The sequence below is a fragment of the Bidens hawaiensis genome, unplaced genomic scaffold (assembly GCF_021521415.1).
Source record: "Bidens hawaiensis isolate Kalapana, Puna unplaced genomic scaffold, B.hawaiensis_p1.1 tig00023071_1, whole genome shotgun sequence".
NCBI classification, from domain to species: Eukaryota; Viridiplantae; Streptophyta; class Magnoliopsida; order Asterales; family Asteraceae; genus Bidens; species Bidens hawaiensis.
This window is the reverse complement of record NW_027493615.1, coordinates 354465-366938: the sequence shown is the minus strand read 5'-3', so window position 1 is coordinate 366938 and position 12474 is coordinate 354465. Positions and strand designations below refer to the sequence as shown.

The 12474-nt window shown below is 40.5% G+C and overlaps 1 pseudogene; it reads right to left on the bottom strand.

Annotated features, from left to right (window-relative positions):
- Positions 1-5219: 5219 nt before the first annotated feature.
- Positions 5220-12474, bottom strand: part of LOC143566916 (ras-related protein Rab7-like) — a 49456-nt pseudogene continuing 42201 nt past the window's right edge.

Genomic DNA, 12474 nt, shown 5'->3' with positions numbered 1-12474 from the left:
ATCAACTGTCGTTGCAATAAATTCTCTTCCTCATCAAATATCATCTTCGTCACAGCTCTTTCGTCTTCTTCAGAAATTTCCAAATCAGGTACGTTAAACGACTTAAAAAGCTTAACATAGTCGAAAAGCTCAGCAGGTCCATTGCTTGGTTTTGGCGATTAGTAACTAGTAATGTCAGTGTTACAAACCACCTCCACCTTGCAAGTCGACGTGTTGAAGACCCGTCTGTTGGGAGTCCCAACAACATAACCGACTAGGATTCCCTCATCGGCTACTTCACCAAATTTCGAATTAGTCTTCAAAATCGAACAAGGAGACCCAAATGGTTCAAGACCGCACAAGTTGGGCTTCCTTCCATGCATAAGCTCGTAACAAGTTTTTCCAAGTCTCTTAACGGTTAACACCCTATTCAGAACATAGCAGGCTGTAGCAACTGCTTCAGCCCAGAACATCACAGGAAGCTTCGAGTCTGCCAGCATAGTTCTGGCTCCTTCAATTAACGTTCGGTTCTTCCTTTCAGCCACTCCATTCTGTTGCGGAGTATACGGAGCGCTGTATTGATGTTCAATTCCTTTCTGAAGACAGAAGATTTCCATTTCAAAGTTCTTGAACTCTGTCCCATTGTCACTTCTGATGTATTTAACTGATTTACTCATGACGTTCTCAATTTTTGTAATTAGATTCTTCACCAACTGAGCCGTCTCATCTTTCGTTTTCAGAAAATAAACCCACGAATATCGCGAGTAGTCATCAGTTATCACCAAGCAGTAAGAAGTACCACCTAGACTTTTTACATTCACGGGACCGAAGAGATCCATATGAAGTAGTTCTAGAGTACCGGTAATTGAATTGATCTTCTTGGTGAGATGGGATTTCTTGTGTTGTTTTCCCTTCTTGCAGGCTATGCATTTGTCTTCAAAGTTAAAACTTTTTAAGGGAACGCCCATCACAAGCCCATTCTTGACAATGAAGTTCATCTTCCGAATATGAATATGTCCCATTCTCCTGTGCCACAATTCTGATTCTGATTCGCTTGCTTTTGTCAGTAAACAAGATTCTCCGGTGGCCATTTCAGTAGACCTCATGTCCATCACATATGTATTCGTTTCACGTGGAGCTTTCATAACTATCCATTCGTCTGGTATCTGAAAACCAGGCTTCAATACTATCGCTTCATTCTTCGTGAAATGGACAGTGTAATCTTTATCACAAATCTGCGACACACTCAGCAGATTGTGCTTTAACTCCTCCACAAAGTTTACATTCTCAAGTGTCATTCTCCCATTCGACACTGTTCCTCTACCAGTAATCCTTCCACCGCTTTCACCAGCAAAACTAACTCTTGCTCCCTGAACAGGTTTTAAATCTTGCAACAAGTGTTTGTTGCCCGTCATGTGCCGGGAACAGCCGCTATCTACAATCCAGAGATTGTTGGCAGCCCTGTTCAACTGTTCCTGCACAATAAAACAAAAAGTTAGAATCTTGGGACCCAAGAATAATTGGTCTTGGATCTATACGTCCCGTACCCTGGCTTTCTCAAGTTAGCATCAGGATAATTTCTGTAAGTCCTGTTAGGAAATCTCCTTGCAGATTGAGTGTAATGCCTCCCAAACCTATGTGAATTGAAAGTGTTATATCTTGTGGTTTGGTTGAAAAACTGAGGTTTGTTTTTATGAAAACTTGAATTAGTTACATTTTGGCATTTTGTAGAGTTTTCATTTTTAGCAGTAACAAAATGACGCTTATCCTCAGTATTATTTGACTTCACACCTCTGAATCTCGGCTCCAGAGGGCAATCTGCAACTAGATGTCCTAATTTGTTACATCTAAAGCAACATCGACTCTCCTTTTTCTTGTCAAATGTTGGTTTGGATGTAGAGGCAGTGTTACCAGCCGTTCGTCTCACATAAGGTGGGACGTACGGATTGAGTGGAGAACTCTTTTTAGAAATTTTATTTTTATCTCCACCGGTGGGTAACCCTACCTTCTCTTTTGTCTGACCAGATTCGGACAACTTATCCGAATCCGATGAGACTGGACTCGAAACAGAAATATTCACACTAGAAACAGGCGAACTCGTTTCGCCACAGCTAACTCTTGGTTCTACACTTGTAATCTTGATTGGAGTTGTCTGAGGAACTTCGAAATCAACAGATTTCTGAACACTCGGATTATAAGTATAGTTGTGGTTAAAGGGTGGTGGAACCTCGTGATAACCGATTCCTCCCCTCTTTGCAGAGGTACCTTGATCACTCACGAGATGATCAAGGATTGTCGAGGAATTCCTGAACTGCTCAAGTTTGCGGTTCAATTCCACCACCTTCACCTGGTGGTCAGCAATCTGTTTATCCCGATCAGCAATCAATTTAGTTTTTTCTTCTAAAACTTCATAACTAAGATCAATTATTTCAATTTTCTCAGCAAGTTTAGTTTTTAAGCTTTGAATGTCTTTTTCACATGCTTTTATTTTAATTTTATAACTGTTTTCCCTTGCTTTAGTAAAATGGTGATCTTCTTTAATAGTTTTAAAATCAGCATCTAAACGGACGTACTGATCAGTTATCGTTGTAAGTTGCTCAGACAAATTCTCACAACTAGTACAAATATTCTTAGTACTTACCTTGGAGCGATTATTCTTGTCACCTGCCATGAAAGCGGTCTCTTCTTCAGTAGCTTTCTCATTTCCAACAACCTTCTCACATTCTTCAACTTCAGCCTCAGCCATGTTCGCTTGCTCACCAGATTCATTTGAATGCAGGTTCCAGTTGTACTCACCTGCTTCTCTGGTCAACATGGCATTAATCTCTCTGTTAACTCCAGTGTGTTGTGTAGGCCGACCTTGTCCTCGTTCAACCCTCTCATTTCTACATTCTTTGGCAAAGTGCCCGTATTGCTGACAATTATAGCACCTTACCTTAGATTTGTCGAATCCAGGCCTACCACCAACAAACTTTCTCCCAGTTTTCTTCATGAACCGTTTAACTCGCCTCACAATCATTGCCATTTGCCATTGCAAATCCATCTCCTCCATATCATCAGCATCGATCTGGTCGTAATCCTCATCCAGAACAGCAGGGTCCACAATCTTCCCCTGGATGTAGTTTTCATAGGAAGCAATAAATGATGCATAGACTGCAAACTGCTCTTCAGCATATTTTACACTCATAGGCATCTTGGAATAATTATTGCTTGAGGCATTTGCAGAGAAACCACTTGTGGATGCTTGAGGCTTTGAAGTACTTTATCCTCCAGCAACGAAACAGACATCACCGTTCGAGTTTACAGAAACGTTTCCTTCATGAGAAGAGTCAGAACCTGACTCCCCTTTTGAGTAATAAGCAGCAGATTCAGGCCTCGAACTTGAGCCTGAGTTAACCTTTGCACCATACATACCAGGGTCTTGTATCTGATCTGTTGGTGTTTCTTTTCGAACCATATTAAGCTCATAAGTTCTGAGCTTGTTTACTGCCGTTTCCAAATCATAATTAGGAAAGTCTCTGTCTTCCCTCATAAGAACGGTGTACATTTCCCACTTCGGTGGGAGAGCATCGAGAAGCTTTTCAACGATCTCTTCTTCTCGGTAAGCAATCGAATAATTGCTAAGCTCTGTCATTAGGTGATAGTATCTGGTGATAATATCATCCAGTGATTCGTTCTTCAAAAATTTGAAGACGGAGAACTGAGTCTTCAAAAGTTTAATCTTTGATGCACGGATACCCACGTTCCCCTCGAATCTATTTTCAAGAGCATCCCAAAGCTCTCTCGCAGAAGTGTACTTTCGGAACGTATGGAGAACCTCTTGAGTAAGTGCCATTGTTATAGCAGCGTGGGCCTTGCTCTCGGCCTCATACATTTTCTTTTCTTCGTCCTCCATTTTGCTATACTTCTTAACCACATCACGACCTTCATATTGCATAGTTGGGGGAATATATCCATCCTGGATGCACACCCACATTTTTGCATCCTGGTATTTAATGTATTGGATGAATCTGTCCTTCCATGCCACGAAGTCAGTTCCTTTCATCAACCTCGGGGCCTTAGTGGCAGACCCCGCTTCTACTTCCATCTTGACTAAATCGGAGATGTTAATTGACGACATCTTTGCGAAAACCTGAAAACCTGAAAAGAAAAAAAAAATTTTAAAACAGCACAGTAGGCGAAGTTAATAATAACTTCGCTTGAAAGTTAACTTCGCTGGAAAGTGAACTTCGCTGGGTCTTAAATTCGCTTGACTGGGCGAAGTTAAAAATAACTTCGCTTAGAATGAGCGAACTTAGGAGGTAAGCGAACTTGGGAGGTAAGCGAAGTTGAGGATAACTTCGCTTAAGCGAACTTATGAGGTAGGCGAAGTTGTGATTAACTTCGCTTAATCCTTATATCTTCGCCGAAACCCTACTTCCAGTGACGGCAACTTCGCCTGAAGAACTGTAACTTCGCCCGATGAACAAGGAAACTGTTCAGATCTGATTTCGTCAATCTAGCAGTTTTCGATCGATGTAATGGCTTGAAAATGACTGTCAAACACGAGTAAAACACAATCCCAACAAAAACACGTCCCGCGAATAGGTCAAACGAGACGTTTTCTACACCCGCGTGAAATCCCGAACCTCACAATCGAGCCGATGGCTCTGATACCAATTGTAGGTTCCCGGACGGATCGTACACGGGATGTCACTAACAACGCAGGTGCGGAATCCCTGCGTTGGTAGATACGAGTGCAGAATATGTATAAACCAAAACACACGAGCAATGAACGAACACGTTATATTGATAACCGAACACGTGACTCGAGGTCACTATTACAGACACTGACACGTAACACACGAAGTGAACAGCTGAAACGAAACCCTAAAAACCAACCACCGAAACTGTTTCAGCGAACAGTTTATAAACACGACAACTTCGCCATAGGCGAAGTTGTCAATAACTTCGCTGGTTCAACAAGTTCGCCTGAGCGAACTTGTTGACAACTTTGCACGTACAAAAACATAAACATAATCATAAACATAATTACATTACAGACTCGATTACAAATGCTAGACTATGAACTACTGACACACATGTACCAACAATCTGGGCCGATAGAACATATTTTGAGACAATATAAATCATAAAGTAGACCTCACATGTTTTTTTCCTATTGTCAACCATATTATACATCAGTCTCATGTCTATTGTCAGTTATTTATATGTGTGTGTATATAATGTGAACTTACATCTCATCCTGGTTTGTCATTGCAGTTATGACAAGACAAGAATGCAGCATCCAAATTATGATCTTCTTTTGCAGATGTCTCAAACTAAGGTATATTCCCTTTTGCAGCACACCATTCTTTTGCCTTCTTCTCAGAAACCTAAATTCAGATTACTTTAGTAAATTGCAAAAAATTAAAAGTTTAAACGTGATTAATATAGTGAGACTTACAACTCGGCTATTTCCCCTGTTGATATCGGTCTTGTTACCAAGTAATATGAAAGGAACTTTATCGGGGTCTGCTGGGTTTACCTGAAAATAATCAGTATCGAGTGAATGTTAAAAGTACATGCTAAGTATTTCAAATCTCTTTTATTAAGTTTAATTAGTTAAAGAAATAGAATAAATTCTTCCACAAAGTATATACGGTTTGTTTATCTTGAGCATAACACCATAACACGAGAGGTTTCGAAAAAAACAGAATGTTAAGAACAAAGTTTGATTAGCTTTAATGAACCAAACTGCAAAGTACATATGCATATGGCATATATGCTTTTTCCTGCATTTAAAGTGCTTATGAAAATACGTATAAACCAACATTATGGTTTCATGATACAAGCATTATTCACCGTAAAGAGCAATCTAGCATTCTACCAAAAACGAAAAACACCATACCATCTAAAGAACTTACTTCTATGTACATGTTAAGAGTGTATATCTATAAATATGAAAGAACAAAACATGTAAACAAAATAAGCACAGTAATACATGGAAGCATTAGCAATAAGAAAATCTCAAGTCCCGTATCGATAATCAATCATGAACTAAACCGAATAACTCTCGTTTATATTAATAAGAAAATCAAACTCTAAAAACTGATTGCAATCTCTCAAACCCTAACTCAATTTGAATCTTGATGAACCCTAACTCGGTTGCATCTAGATAACCCTAACTCGGTTACATCTCTCGTGTGTCTCTAGATGAACCCTAACTCGGTTACACATCACACATCACAATCTCTAATGTCTAACATAACTTGGTTTATATAGACCAACCTAACTTGTTATCCAAGACATTACCTATTCTATTTACAATACAATTAGGAAACATAACGTAATTAGGAAACACAACCAACTATGACCTACTTGTCAATATTGGTCCCTTAAGTTCACCGACTTGTGACTAGTAGTTTGAAATTACTTCTAACAAAATCAAGTTTACAGGTGTACAATCAGCATGGAAACTATGAATGTGTATCTTAATTGTGGCACTCGTCAATTTCAGGTTAACTCCGTTAATCCTAACTCCGTTAATTCAAACGCAAGATCACACAAACTATGCCTTTCTAGTTAACGCATATCTCATTACATTTAATTAGGGTTTAAATGAAGCATGAAAATCATTACACTAGTCTTTCGGAGTTTCACCGAAACACACACGAGTCGACTCATACCGTTGGTGAACAAATAATAAATATAATAAACAAGTATTTGATAATTATGTGTTACGTTTATGTGTTACTTGGTGCTTACATGTATAACCTCATATCATGAAGAAAATAAACAAGTTATGCTAAAATTTCACAAGATAAAAGTTGAGGGTGCTAGTTGTAACTTGTAATTATTTAATCATTATATAAACAAATTAAAATAATAAACCCTAACCCTTCCCTCCTTCCCTCTCTTAGTCGACGGCAGCCCACCCCATATCCCCTCTCTTGATCGATCGAACCCACACACACATACATACAAGGTGTTTACAAGTTGTTTTGAAGATCCAAGAGGCTAACTAGGTAAATTAAACACTATATCTAATCTATTCTACCAATTAATTGCAAGATTGAACATGATGATAATAAACCCTAATTGTTAAACATGTTTATTATTGATATGCTAGGGTTGTATGCATGATTGTTAGTTCATAGGTTAATAGTTTGTTGAGTTTTTGATGAAAACTGATGCTGGACAGATTCATAATTGCATGTTAAACGACTGTAAGTTGATGTTAATGATGTGTTTTGAAGTGATTATTGATTCTATGATTTAGTAGGTCGAGTCTAGTTTTTAAAGAGTCTTATTTTGTAATTTTTGGACGTAAAAGTTAGTTTTTATTAATTTACAAATCTGATGTGCAAGTCTGTTTCGGGAAGCCTGCTTGGAGGCTGTTTTGTAATTAGTATATCTCACAAACGACAAGACCGATTGAGTTGATTCCACTTCTAGAAGTTAATAATTTGAGTGAGGAATCTAACCCAATTGTCCTTTTATTAATTGAATTAAGAATGTAACAGGAATAGTAAATAAGGTTTGGTTGCGCATGATAATGGCTGCTGTGTATTTACTGTATTGTTTTGATCATTGTGAGAAAACCGTATGTAGTAAAAATATAATAAAAATACTTTTAGAAACATAACTCACGTGTGCTTCTGTGATGATTTTTGGTGATTTTATTTACAAGTTATGATTTATGAAATAGAGGAATCTTGACGTGTTAAAATCTGTCTCGGTAACTTAGCTGTTGTATTCCTTGAGTTAACATGAAAAGTGATTAATTGATCGATGTTTGCTATGTGTTTGACATATTTTCCCTTGTGGGAGATAATTTATTGGTAATGTACCATGGTAACATTTAATACTATACTTTTTCACACATGTAATTAATTTACCAACGTGTTTGTCGAGCCGCACTTATTCCACAAAGTAACACGAACACATCTCATGCATAACTTATGTGTGTCGAGTCTAGAGACTCACTCGTAGTTTAAACACTTAGAAATATCATTTTTTTAGAGAACTAGTGAGGATTTCTGAGACGCACGCTTTTCTCGGATCTTTTTGTTAACTTCTTAAACAGTGAGTTTCACGGCCCCTTTTACTCTTTTATCGCTTTTATTAGGGGGAGATAACATACTCCAACGATTTAGATTTTGTTACTCATTGTATATCACTTGTAAGGCTAAGTGGCAATAAACCAACTAAGTCCTTCTGAACATCGAACCGGTTAATATTTGATAATAGCGAGTCACCTTTGATTAGTACTACTGGGTTTGACAAACCCCACCCAACTCTAAACTTGATTGTAGGTTGAGTGGGTGTAATTTTGGCTAACACATTTACCATGGTCGTGGTTGACATGGTGGTAAGGCAATAGTATAAACAGTCAGCTTCGGTGTCGAACACTTAGTAATACATTCTTGATAGGTTAGCTACCAATTGATATATAATTGACTTAACACTATCTGGTAATGCTAAAACGCAACGCTCAAATTGACTTAAACCTGTGAACTCACCAACCCTGTGTTGACACTTTTAGTATGTTTATCTCAGGTAGCCGAGGCGGGAGAGCGGTATAGGACATGCATACTCTGAACTCTGTTGCTTTAACTTTTCATTTAATTTTATCATGATAACTGTGTTTCTCTAAGTATTCATGTGTGGTGCAACTATTTGCTTTACAATTTACGCTTCCGCATTTTTACTTAAGACTTGTATATCTTGGTTGTTTTTGAAAACTTTAATTTTCTTGTTTGATATAACTAATGATTCAGATCTTGTTAGTTCACACCCTCTGACGGTAAAACTCCATTAGTGGATTTTGAGGTTGTGACAGATTGGTATTAGAGCCATTGGTTATAGCGAACTAGAATTGCATTCATACTAGACTATAACCGCAACGACCCATTAGTTATGATCTTACGCACTGCATATAAGTATATATATATATATATATATATATATATATATATATATATATTTGACTGCTCACTTTCTTTACTTCTTTTTCCTCATTCACTCATATGCGCGTAACCTATGCACGACTTATCCTGTAGGGATGTCAACGCCATCATCATCATCCGACCCGGTGTCCCATGCCCCAGGAAAGGAACCACAGCTTCCTAACCCATCACCACCTCGAGTAGTCCCAACACTAGCAGCCCATGCATGGAAGAGGCACGGCCCATCTGGAGACGTTTACGAGTGCAACGGTAACTGGGATTGGTACTCAAGTTTGATCGAACGGATTGTTTACCGTGAGCAATTTCCCCCACTACCTCTCCCGGGATGTCCTACGTCCTTCAACACGCTACCACCTCTAACCCAACCAATGGAGCGCGCCTTCGCAGCTCTCGCCTCCTGTTTGGAGTGTGAAGTTGACATTAGGCACTTGACGAGAGCGAAGGTTACTGAATTGAAAGGGGATGGAGCTGATACTTGGAGGAGAATTTCCTACCTGACCAAAGCAATGAAGGAAGTTCAGGATGCTCATGTTCAGGAAATGAAGATAGTGACCAAAATGCAATCAGAGATGATAGACTTGCATGAAGAAGTTTGGAATGTAAGAGGCCTTGCAGAGGCAGCTCTAGCTCGTTGCGACACACTAGAGGCGCATATCGCTCCGAACGCAGCAGAACCGGAGGAGGATTCTGAAGAAGATCCTGAGGAGGAACCTGAAGAAGAACCGGAGGAAGAGCCGGATGAGGAGGAGGCACACTCTGACGAGTCCTTAGATGACGACATCTAAGAATGATAACACCTAGATGGAGGGGTTGTCTCCATTCAAACTTATATTTTTCTATAATTTTATGGATTGATTTCAAACACTTTGTAGCGGATAAAATGGTTTTAATCATGAATTATTATATGCTTGTGATGCGATGTTTCTATTTCTTTTTCTTTCCTTTCTTTTCTACCTTTTATTACATGTATGGTGTGTTGCATATGAAACCGAGAGTTCATGTCTAACATTTTATGCTGTGATTCTAGGAGATGTCTGAAAGAAATGCTGGACGTGGTCGCAGTAACATCAACATGACCGCAGCAGAACACCAAGCCCTTCTGAACGACCATGCGGCGGCAACTCTGGCTGCACATGTTCAGAATCAAGTCGGAGCTTGTACCTTCAAGAATTACCTGGACTATAAACCCAATTCGTTTAAGGTCACTGAGGGAGCCATAGGTTTCCTGCATTGGGCCAAGAAGGCAGAGTCAGCCTTTGAGATGTGCGACTATCCACCAGCCAGCAGGGTCAAGTTTGCTGCTGGAACACTGCAAGATGCAGCCCTCACTTGGTGGAATTCAAATGTGCAAATACTCGAATTAGAGTTGGTGAATTCTATGAATTGGGAAGAATTCAAGAATATGATGCGAGAGGAGTATTGTCCTAGAGAGGAGATCTCCAAACTGGAGTCAGGATTTTGGGCTTTGAAGATGGTGGGCTCTGAAATTGAAGCCTACACCACTCGTTCTCACGAACTGGCAGTGATGTGCCCGCGGATGGTAGACCTGCCAAGTAAGAGGATTGAGATGTATATTGATGGTTTGGTACCCCAGATTCAGGGTATGGTGACGTCTTCCAAACCGAGCACTATTCAGCAAGCGATCTGAATAGCCCACAAGCTGAAGGATCAAGAAGTGGCCCAAGGTGCGTTACCACCTAAAGGTTCCACCTCTAAAACCCTTGACAACTCGATCAAATACAACAACAACTCCGGGAATGGAAAGAGGAAATTTGACAACACAAGGTCCTCATCATCGAACCCCCCGTAGCAACAACACCATCGTAAACCCAAACTCGCTCGGAACTTCAATAATCAGAGTTCCAACAACAACAACGGTGGCGGACAGGGTTCGAGCAAATATGCTGGAAAGTACCCAAAGTGTAACAAGTGCAACTATCACCATGTTGGCCTATGCGACCGTATCAAGTGTATGCGATGCGGTAAATTGGGTCATCAGGCTAAGGACTCTAGAGGAGAACTCGCGGGAAAGGGTGATCCTAAACAGCCTGCAACAATGAAAGGGTGCTTTGAGTGTGGTCAGGAGGGTCATTTCAGGAAAGACTATCCTAAGCTGAAACAAAATGAGGGTAACGGAGGCAAAAACAACAACGGAGGCGGTACTAAGGGTAGAGCCTTTGTCATTGGATCGGGCCAGGCCCGCAGAGATCCGAACGTGGTTACCGGTAATTTTCCTGTAAACGACAGTTTTGCTTCTATATTGTTTGACACTGGAGCTGATAGGACTTTTATGTCGAAAGCCTTTAGTGAACTCTTAGACTTAACTCCAACCCCGTTAGATGCTAAGTTTCCTGTTGAATTAGCTGACGGTAAGTCTATCGAAACAACTCATGTACTAGCGGGATGTAAGTTGAAACTGTCGGGTCATACCTTCGATATCGACCTCATACCCTTCACACTTGGTAGTTTCGACGTTGTTGTCGGCATGGACTGGCTATCCGAGAATAGAGCTGAGATTATATGCCATGATAAGATAGTTCATATCACTACTCCTTCTGGCGAAATCATCTCGGTACAGGGCGAGAAGAGCGGCATGACCACTAGCATCATCACCCTCATGAAGGCGCAGAAATATTTACGAAAGAGTCATCTGGCGATTTTAGCTCATGTTATCGAGAAAACCGAGGAGGAGAAGCAGATCGAAGGCATACTGATTGTGCGAGAGTTTCCCGAAGTCTTCCCGGAAGACTTGCCAGGACTCCCACCCATTCGTCAAGTCGAGTTCCAAATCGACTTAGCCCCTTGTGCGGAACCCATAGCACGAGCCCCGTATCGGCTCGCACCGGCGGAGCTTCAGGAATTGTCCACTCAGTTGCAGGACTTGTTGGATAAGGGTTTCATCCGACCAAACTCATCACCATGGGGATCCCCTGTCCTATTTGTCCGAAAGAAAGACGGGACTTTCCGCATGTGCATCGACTACCGTGAGTTGTATAAGGTGACGATCAAGGACCGTTATTCCCTACCCCAAATTGATGATATTTTCGACCAGCTTCAAGGATCGAGTTACTACTCGAAGATCGATCTGGGATCTGGTTACCATCAATTAAGAGTGCGCGAAGAAGACATTTCAAAGACGGCGTTCAGAACTCGGTACGGTCACTATGAGTTTTCGGTTATGCCTTTTGGCTTAACAAATGCACCAGCCGTATTTATGGACCACATGAACAGAGTATGCAAGGCGTACCTTGACAAGTTTGTTATTGTTTTCATGGACGATATCCTCGTCTTCTCCAAGGACAAGACCGATCATGAAGAACATTTGGTTAATCCTGGAATTGCTAAATAAGGAACAACTGTACGCTAAGCTCTCGAAATGCGAATGAGAGTGGTATCCATGTCGATCCAGGCAAGGTAGAGACCATCAAAAACTGGGAAGCACCTAAGACTCCGACTGAGGTGCGACAATTCCTAGGACTGGCTGGCTACTACCGACGTTTCATTGACGGATTTTCAAAGATTGCTCAACCCCTCACCGCACTGA